Raw genomic sequence first — 10,439 nt, 5'->3', positions numbered from 1 at the left:
GTTCTAACGCAATTAGTCACACTTTAGACGGTATATTCGTCTAAAGTGTAGATGGGTCAAATATATCACCACTTACATAATAAGACAAAGTAAAGACATGACTGACATCTACTTGTTGATTGTCTTATTATGAAAGTAGTGTGATATTTGACCCGTCTACATTTTTAGACGGATAATGTCCGTCTAAAATGAGAGTTTGTGGTTCTAACTACACTTGACAAAACCAGCCCGACCCGTTTGACCCGACCCGAAAAGGCTGACTTGAGACCCGATCTGCCGCACCCGAATGCCACCCGAAACCTGAGTTGACCCGACCCGACCCAAAAATGACCCGAGCTTTCATGGACCCGACCCGGAATGACTTGATCTGAAACCACCCAACTCGAAAATGACCCGACAAAACATAACTTTAATTGATCCCAAAAGACTTAAAATGCCTTTTTTTCTCTTAATCAATGACCCGAAAATGACCAGGCCGAAACAATTCGACCCGCTTGACCTGAAAATGACCCAACAAACATACCCGAACAACCCGAAATAACCCGACCCAAATTAACCCGATAATGTGACAAACTCAAGCCGTCCGACCCAAATGACCATGGCCCGAACCCGACCCGTTGACCCGTTTTTACCGGGTCTAGTTCTAACGACTTGGTGAATACGGAGTATTTTTCTTTTTAGTATCATGAGTATTCGAAGTATTTTTGGATGAAGTGTTGACATGACTAATGACATATTATGATATTAATTAAGGTTGAACTGTATAATTATAAGATTTGAAAATATGATGTTGAGTTGAGAGAGCAATTCTGTAGTGGTTGAATTAATAATGAGACTTGCTTAATCTCGCACCCAATTTTGCTAAATTCCGCACATTTTTTTTTATCTTTTTCCGAGTTTACTCCTCTTAAAATAAAAAAAAATAAAAAAAAACTCCAACAACCCCTCCCCCACCCCCGCCACCGTCGACTATCCCTCACCGTCGATCACCCCTGCTACCTTCGACTACCCCTCACAGTCGATCATCCCTCTCCTCCCCCATACTCGCGTCGATCATCCTCTCCCCACCATCTTCGTCGCCTTGACTCGGCCCAAATCTTCATTCGATCCAACTTCAGCCGCGATGAAGGTGTTGGATCGACGATAAGACTTGGAAAGAGTTGACGGCGAGGGGGCAGGAGGTTGGCGTCGAGGGCAGGTGGCTGGTGCTAGGGAGGGTGATTGGGGCGGCGAGAAGGAGTGTCGGGATTGGGAATTGGGTGAGACTTTTTTTTTTAATAAAGGGTAGTAGTGGAATAAACAGGTAATTAAAATGTGTTAAATTGAGTAAAATGGCGTGTTAGATTTGACAATTGCGTTAATAATATAAGTTTTGAGATTTTAAAGCGAGTTATAAAATATTTTTAGTTTGTTTTTCTTTTGTAAAATCATACCGTACAGAAAAATTAGATAATAATCTTAATTATTTTGGGGATAGCTGAGGTTTTAATTACAAAGAAAATAAGCTTGAACTAATTTGTAGTCTTTTCTGGTGTTTTAGACAAAACACTTGTATATGTTGAGAAATCTTAAGATATAGACATATTATAATTTGAGAATATGCTATATTATTAAAACATGTCGTAGAAAATAAGATATCATTAATATGGAAAGATATTGATATGATCGATAATTTAGGGTTTGAAACCCGACCCGAATCGGTCAACCTGTTGCGGCAAAAATAAATCTATAATTTTATTAAAACGTTAATATTTATATATTATATTTGAAATAATAATTAAAAAATTATTAGTTTAATATCTTTAATTACAAAAATAATTCAAAAATTGATTTAATATAACTGTTAATCATTAAATAATAAAATATTTATTAAACGAATTTAGGTTTTATAAATATTTTAAAATAAATACGTTTAGTAATAAATATAATTACGATAATATTGTATTGAATATTATTAATTTTAAAACATATACCTTTCGTCTTTAAGATGGTAAAATAAAAGACGGCGGAAACTAATTTTGACCGTATTCACTTCTGACTCTCATCTGACTCGTAACCTGTATAAACCCGACCATTATTTATCTCTGCCTGTATTCGACCTAACCAATATTTTGACCTAACCCGTGTGAACCGATTTCGAGTGTAACACCGTGACCTAACATGGACCGGAAGCGGTTACTCACGGTAGCTCATCAGACTGTGAATTTGGCCCACATGCATATCAACGCGAGTTCATTCCGGCGCATTTTGGCATCACTTATGCCCATATTGAAAATCTTCCCAGGTGATCATCCATTTTAGGATTATTTCTGAACAAGTACGCTTAACTGTGAAGTTCTTATCATAAATAGGCTTCCACAAAAGAAAATGCAATTTATTGATATGGGCCACATATTCAATCCCTTCAAGCAGTTATTTAAGTATGCTTGTTAATGGACCTTTGCAATGGGATACTCCACATGAGTAACATTTTCAGTTAACATGGAGTATTGTACACCCCACCTTGAAGAACACAACTTCCTCGATGCGCTCTTCAGCATAATAGCTAACTTAAGAATCCTTGCCCGCTAGGTGCAAACCACCCTCTCGCGGGGTTGCACTGATACATATATTCCTAACATGGGTCGAAATTCATTACTCACTGTAACTTGCTAGGCTGTGTACTTAACTCATAGATCAACATGAGTTCATTCTAACTGTAACACCCTTAATTTCCATAATATAATTCTTTAATTTTATTTTCCCATATTTTATATTTTCTTTTCGGGAAAATATCCGTATTTTGCGTATTCGGCTCATTGGGCTCGAATTTCTATGAAGACCCGCTCCCTCTTGGGTTTTCACGTGTGGTTTAGTGTTTATGGGCGAGTTTTGGGCCTAAGCTTAGAATAAACCCATGAGTTTCTCTATAAATATAAGGGGAAACCAAACCCTTGCTTTTCTTTTCTCATAATTCTCAAAACCCTAAACCTAATTTCTATCCTCCTCCTTCCTTTCTTGGTGCCGCACGCCCTACCCCTCTTTTAGGGTTTTCGTGTGCCTCTTTCCTCCTCCCTTCGTCATCTTTCGTGCTTAAATCGATCCTACTTCTTGGATTTATCTATCTTCTTCGTAAGTTTTATGTTTTCACATAGTTTTATAGTTTTTATAATTTTTATATATATAGTTAGTATATTTATTAGATTCGTTATCTTTGGCACTGTGGACAGCGGGCCGCCCACGGGGGCGCTTGGTGAGAAACGGGGACAAGCGTTTGCATTTTGTATGGAGTCGCCACCAATTTTTATGGGAAATTGGAACCGTTCGAATACCTCGTGTCATGTCAAGACACAAAGTAGTGACATGAACACTAAGCAATCGTTACCCTTAGCATTCTATGTCTAGAATGACTCTCGTGGATGCCAATGAACACGGGTGCTCACGGAGATCTGGAGTAAGGGGTGAGGGTACGTATTAGGAAGCTCTTTTGATCGAACACCTAATCCCGCCCGCCTCGATAGCGGCCTCTACTAATGATTAGGGAAGTTGTCTATACTCGATATATCGTCGGCTATATGCATGCAATGCAACATCCATAGATTAATCCTAACATGTGAGAATTAGACTAAGTCGGTTGACACATAATTAGCATACAATTGGGTCGAAGTAGGATTTAATGCTCATTTATATGTGGAAACATACAAGCAATAAAAGAAATACAATAAAGAAAATTACAATAACGAAAATTACATTAATTACATTGGATTAGGCGATTTATGTCGAAAATACCTTTAAAACGGATAATTTGATAAAACGAATAAAAGAATAAAAGGAAGAATTAAATAAATAGACGAACAGGAATTAGCGTGATATTACGGATAATAGTCAGTTAATATGTATGTTAAACAAACTAGGTCAAGGCAGAAACGGAGTTCAGGGACAAAAATCATCTCGAACAGCAGCAGCAGAGATCGCCCTGAAGAGGCGCAGCGCTTCTTTGCGTCTGTTCCAAAGGTGAGTTCTGGCTATGAAGCCGGAACTGCAAATCGTTAATGTTAATTGGTAATTTTATGGATCGATTAAAATATATACTCGGATGAAAGTGATTAACAGGTTACTTACATACGAATGATGGTCATGAAAGCGATAAACATGGATGAGACGGAATTAAGATGAATTAATTACAAGGTTGAATGATCGATATTAATGAGTCCTCTGTTGAAATAAATCAATTAGGCTAAATATGACGGATATACAACGAATATGCAAACAAGCAGATGAAAACTATATCAATGACGAATTTCAGAAACTCAATATGAACAAATTGAATCTCTAAAATCCGGGTTTGAATTTAATGACGAAAACCCGCAAATATTGATTATTCGGGATTTAAGTCGGATTTATGACGAATTATATATGTTAATGAATGATGAATTATGTGATATAACATACATGTGAATTATCAGTGACGATTATATCAAAGAATTAACGGACGAACAAATAACAAATAAAAAGAAACGAATTACAGAGGACGAGGAAGAAGAAAAGAAGCAGAATCGCGGCCCTCTCACGAAGAGGCGCAGCAGAATCGCGCTCCTTCGAAAAGGCGCAACGATTCTTTGCGTCTTTTCTCGATCGTCGTCGATCTTCAAAATCCGTAAAAAAGGTTTTGAAGACGGTTTTAGAAATCGGTTTTAATGAGGTACTTTCGACATAAACCTTACATGAGTGATACGATAAAGATAAAATACAATAAATAAATAAGGATTATACACCCTCAGACTTACATGTTTGATGAAACGAGAAGGACAAAGATATCGATTAGTGATGCTCGACGCGAATGCAAAGAAAGTGCCCTCGTAAGAGGAAAACGATTAAAATAAATTGATTAATTAAAGTTGATTGAGTGTAGTTGGTCAAATTGGTCGGTCATGCAACGGAGAGGTCACCGGAAGATCCGAGCTTACGTGGTCGGAAGTCCAAGCACGTAGGCGCCAGTTAGTAAGAACAAAGTCTAGAATGCAAAGGGAGAAGAGAAGGGCGGACACTCGCGTGAGAAATATGAGGAGCGAAGGCTCCTATTTATACTAATCACGTGAAGGAATTAGGGTTTCGGAGACTCTTTGGAAGTGAATCTCGAAAAGATATGAAAAAGATACGTGGATCATGCAAAGAAGGGCCTGGGAAGAGGCGCAGCAGCCACTGCGTCTCTTGGAAGAGGCGCAAACTGACTGTCGCGTCTATTCCCGGAGGTTTCCTCCTCTGTTTGAAGAAAGATTTCCGCGTTTGAGTTATGGTAGGACGGAAATAATTCGGTTATCTTATGAATATTACGGGATATTATTTGCCAAAAGATAAAATTTATGAAATATGGAATAGAAATATCCTAACATTCCGAACATTCGACTCGGGATTTAACAGATTATCGAAAAATGGAGACGGTTTTTGACCCGGACTCCGAATGTACTCTAATTACTGCCAAAACAACCGTATCAGGACGTAGATGACAACTAAGAGGTCGACATTAATATTTGAGCAATCACTTGACGATAATCTTACGAACTGTCACAAATCGTTCCGCGAATCAAACATGCGGCCCAATCATCACCGGGTGGTTTGCGGGAGGTGCAGAAACGAGGTGTCTATAGAGCCCCCACTTTGACTGAGGCTTGGACAAGGCGAAAGTCAAAGTATAGCCATCAGGTCAATCGAAGATTACAACCTGACGACTATGGCGACGTGAGGCGGTTCAAGGGGTCTGAACCAAGGACCTGTCGTCGGGAACATTTTAGAGTCTGTCGACTTTCGGGGAGGGTCGTTTAAAGTCCATTAGACTACGTAAGGAAGCTCGCCAGCCATAATAAGAGACCATACCTGAAACAAGAAATATTGAAAGCAGCAGGACGTCGGTAGAAACTGCTGGGGAATCCGCTTGCGTCGGTCTCAAGCGAACTCTGGCGAAACTTGAGGTTGAATCTGCTTGCGTCGGTCTCAAACAAACTCTTGCTGGGGAATATTTTGACGACTAGGAATATCTTGATCGTCGTGGGAGAAATCTTGAGTGAGCAAGATCGCAAAATACTATCACACGGGGACATTTACGACTAGGAACATCTTGATCGTCATGGAAGGAATCTTGAGTGAGCAGTACTGCAAAATACTACTGCGCTGGATATAATGATCTTGAGCAATACTGCAAAATACTGCTGCGCTGGACAATAGGATATGAGCAATATCACAAATATCGCTGCTATTTGGATAAAATGCGGACCGGAACGAAAGAAAATCATCGAAACGGACCAAAAGAATATAATAGCGTTGAAGAAGAGGCGCACCAAAGATGGGCCCACAAATAACGAACTCATAACGAATTTTTGAAAATCCGTATGGAGGGAACACAAGGAAGAGGCGCAGCAGGAGCTGCGTCTCTTGGAAGAGGCGCAGCGCCTGCTGCGTCCTTTCCCCAAATTGGCTATTTCCGCGTAAAAACGCGAAATCAGAAGGATTATACTTCATTATTTCGAAACTCAATTCTTTCAATTTCTCTCTCAAATCTTCACAATTTCCGTCGAGGTTTGATTCAAAAGCTTGCTTTAAACATGACTAATCGAGGTATGTGTCTTAATCTTGCATTAATCATCTATATTTGTCGAATTTTGAGCCGCGAGATTTAGGGTTTTCGACCCTTTTGATCGAAAATTTGGGGCTTTTCACCCAAATGGATTTGCCTTGCCAAATTGATGTTAGAAATGGATACTAGGCAATGTTAGGAACATAACCATGTATTTGCTTCGAATTTTCATCGAGTTTTGAGCCCTTGAGCGAATTTTGAGACGGTTTTACAGCTGAACCGTAAATTGCTTCGAAAATAGCCTTAGGATTGCCCGTTGGCGATGAAATTTGATATTTGGGATCCTTGGATGATGGGTAAACTTTCTACCATCTCGAAATTTTGGTTTGTGACAACTTTTTCAGGGCACCTTTCTAGGACATAATCGCCGTTATAACGAAATGCTGCCGAATTTTCGACTTGAACTCGGAACTAGGCTTTGACTTGGACTTGACTTGACCCAATTTATCACATGAGTGATTGGGTTGGTGGGAATATGGCCAAGGATGGCATGGAAAGGGCAGTTTTCAGGGCTCTGGAGGCCCGAAAACTCCTTAACAAAGGCTTGTCGTCATGTGACGCGGCCTGAATTTACTTTAATGTTGCAGGTGATGAGGCTTCTACTTCTGGGAGGACTCCCATGGAGATAGACGTTGTTACGGTTGAGGAGGCTTTAGAGCAGGCCTTCACCGCTGCGGTGATGGCCACTGGAGACGAGGCTCACGAGGAGGAGGCTGCCGAGGAGGAGGAGGGGGCCCCGAGACGGGCCAACGTCAGGCGAGGAGGTCGTCAGCTGAGGGGAGCTCCTGCGTGGGCTGAGACCTGGGAGAGTAGGCACCTCGTGTGGGCTGCAGAGGGTCACCTGTCCTACAGGACGGTGAAGAGCTTGGTAAATAAGAATTCACTACTCATTACCTATTCTCTTTCATTCTTTTTGTCCAAACTTCTTGCGAATTTCATTCAAAACTAAAGATAGCTTTGTTTCAAATCATAATAGGAGGCCGGAACATCGGTCGTTCTCGGGTTACACGACAAATGATGGAGCACTACGAGCGGTACTGTCGGCGGAGGGAGAGGGCCATGATCGAGCGTGGAGCGTTCGGTCCTCCGTTCAGTGTCCGGAGGGATATCGTGAAGAGGAAGTTGTGGGCCAACCTTAGCCTGGTCCGTGCCTTCTTGGATCGATTCTGGGATACGACTTCCACGTTTCACCTGCCTTTCGGTGAGGTGGGAGTTACTCTGGAGGATTACGGCATGATTTCCGGTCTGCCGTGTGGGACCGAGGAGATGGTGTGGCCGGAGACTGCTATGAGGGCGGATTCGGCCGAGGCGAGGAGGTTGATCGGCTGGAACCTGTCGCCGAAGGTCTGTTGCGATCTTGGTTTGGTACCCGCACCCTACGTCCGAGACTACTTTGCGGGGAAGACCCCTGGCCCGGTGACGATCGATGGGAGGGAGATTGCTCCTCCTCCTTGTACAGCTGAGCAGAGGGCTCGTTTGTGGCTTTGGTGGTTCTTGTCTTCGATTTACCTCGGAGACAAGGGCGAGAGGCTATCGACGAAGCTTCTTCCCTTTCTTTCTAACCTGAGTTCCATAGGGCGCTGGGACCGGTCATCGCTGGTTTTCATGCGGTCCTCATCCGCTTCATGAGGGCCATGGTTCGTCCGGAGTTGATGGAGAAGGGGACTTCTCCCGGCGCCGTCGGACTGGACTACTGTTGTTGGAGGTATGAACCTTCCTTTAGACCAAAGTAAATTCCTTTCTTTATTGAATCACGAAAGATCGTCATTGATTATTCTGTTTTACAGGCGTGGGTGTACTCTTACTTCCCGAGTCTCGCGCCCAAGAGGACAGAGCCGCTGGAGAAGGCCTATCCCGTGGTGAGGGATTGGGTGATGTGCCGGACGAAGAGCAAGCGCTCTTCTCACAATGTCTACCGGCGGGATGTGAACGCCTTCACCGAGCAACAAGTGAGTATCCCACCCGTATTTATATTTCTTGTCCTTTGCTTCCACTTGATCATAGGAATGATCTTTGCCTTATCTTGTCGCAGTGGGTGCCCAGACCTTGGGCGGAGTACGCTGGAGCGCCTCCTTTTGTCGCTGAGGTCCTTCGACCTAGGAGCCCGAGTCGGCTGCTGTTGTGGACGTCGATGGGTCCTGTGTGGTATCTGGGCGAGCGTTTGGCTCGTCAGTGCTCTCGGGGCGCGTTGACGGTTCCCGTTGATCCTCCGAGGACGATGTTCAGGGAGCCTTCTGAGGCTGAGAGGGAGGCGGACTTGGCTGGTGCCAGTGGCGACGACCTTCTTCTCGCGGCGAGGACTACTCGCGTTCCTTTACGGGAGGTTGGCGTCGCCGAGTGGTGAGTATCCTTTACTTTTCTTGATTTGATTTCGGGAATTACGATGAAAGATCATCGATTAATGAGAGCTATTGGTCTTTGCAGGAGGTTGAGGCGGCGGGCATCGAGCCCCCAGAGTACCCCGAGACCCTTGAGTACACCGACGCGACTGGGAGGACGACGATCTCCGAGTTGCGTGACTTTGACGTAGTCGTGACGGATCTTTGGCCTAGACGATCGGCGATCATCGATTCGGAGGGTGAGCCTCCAGCTTATATACCTTTCGTGTAAGAACACATTTGATTGAACTTGTTCACTTTACTGAGAATTTCTTTTGAAATGCAGGTCGCGCCATCTCGGTTCGTGGCACTATGGAGGGTGGCCAACCGGCTACGAGCTACCGCCATCGAGGCACTCGTCGGTGGTCGAGGTCGTCAGGTATGAACCTCATTTGATTTCTTTTGATTTTTGATTTTTAGCTTTGTTTGAGTTGATTGACATGAGCCAATTTATTTCTGTCTACAGACTGGTCGTGAGCTGGAGCGAGAGTTGACCCAGTCTCGGGAGGAGACGGCTCGTTTGTCGAGGGAGCTCGAGTTTCGGGACTCCGAGATTGCTGCTCTTACGGCGAGGGTTGCTGAGTTGGAGGGTGCCCAGCAGTAGTTCTGCGTAGTTTTGCAGACTTGTACATTTGGACATCTGATTTTTGAACATTTTTGGACTTTGTTTGGGGCGCAAGCCCCCAGTTTGCTCGGACTTTGGACTTGGTTCGGGGCGCAAGCCCCCAGTTTGCTTGTACATTTGTATATATGATGGCCTGAGTGCCTTTGCTGCTGGGTTGTGTTGCTTGTACCTGCAGGTTAGTTCTTGAACAGGTTTGGTAGACAACGGTTTACGCCGTCATGCTGCCGAAATTTACATGGAAATCACACCAAAACATACATTTTATACACATATGGTCTTTAATTAGCGCAAAAAAAGAGACTCAAAAGAGCACGAAAAAAATGCAAAAATGCAAAAATTTTGTCGTCGGAAATGACCGGACGGTAGGGAGGGTTACCCCCTAAAAAAAAGAAAAAAGGAAATCTATAAGTGTAGAAATGAAAATGTTGAAATTTGTTTAAAAAATGAAAACAAAAGAAAATTATTTCCTAAAAATGAAATTTACTTCCTAAAAAAAAAAAAAATTATTTCCTAAGAATAAATAAATGAATTAAAATAATAATAAAAAGAAGAATTAAGTGCGATGAAAATGGCGAAGGTGTCGACGTCGCCTCGAAATGCGTGCCCGCGAATTTAGGAAATTTGAAACATGGTAAACTGCTCGTATTTACCAAAATAAATCCCGTAGGAATAGGAAATTATTCGTTATAGAATTAGGAAAGATCCAAACGCGGAAATCGCAGAAAGTGAGCCTGGGGAAGAGGCGCAGCATGAGCTGCGTCCCTTTGAATAGGCGCAGCAGGCGCTGCGCCTGTTCCCGAGCCGGTCTTTTCTGGCGGATTTTGGA

The sequence above is a fragment of the Silene latifolia genome, chromosome 2 (genome assembly GCF_048544455.1).
Source record: "Silene latifolia isolate original U9 population chromosome 2, ASM4854445v1, whole genome shotgun sequence".
NCBI classification, from domain to species: Eukaryota; Viridiplantae; Streptophyta; class Magnoliopsida; order Caryophyllales; family Caryophyllaceae; genus Silene; species Silene latifolia.
Note: the sequence above shows the minus strand (reverse complement) of the source record.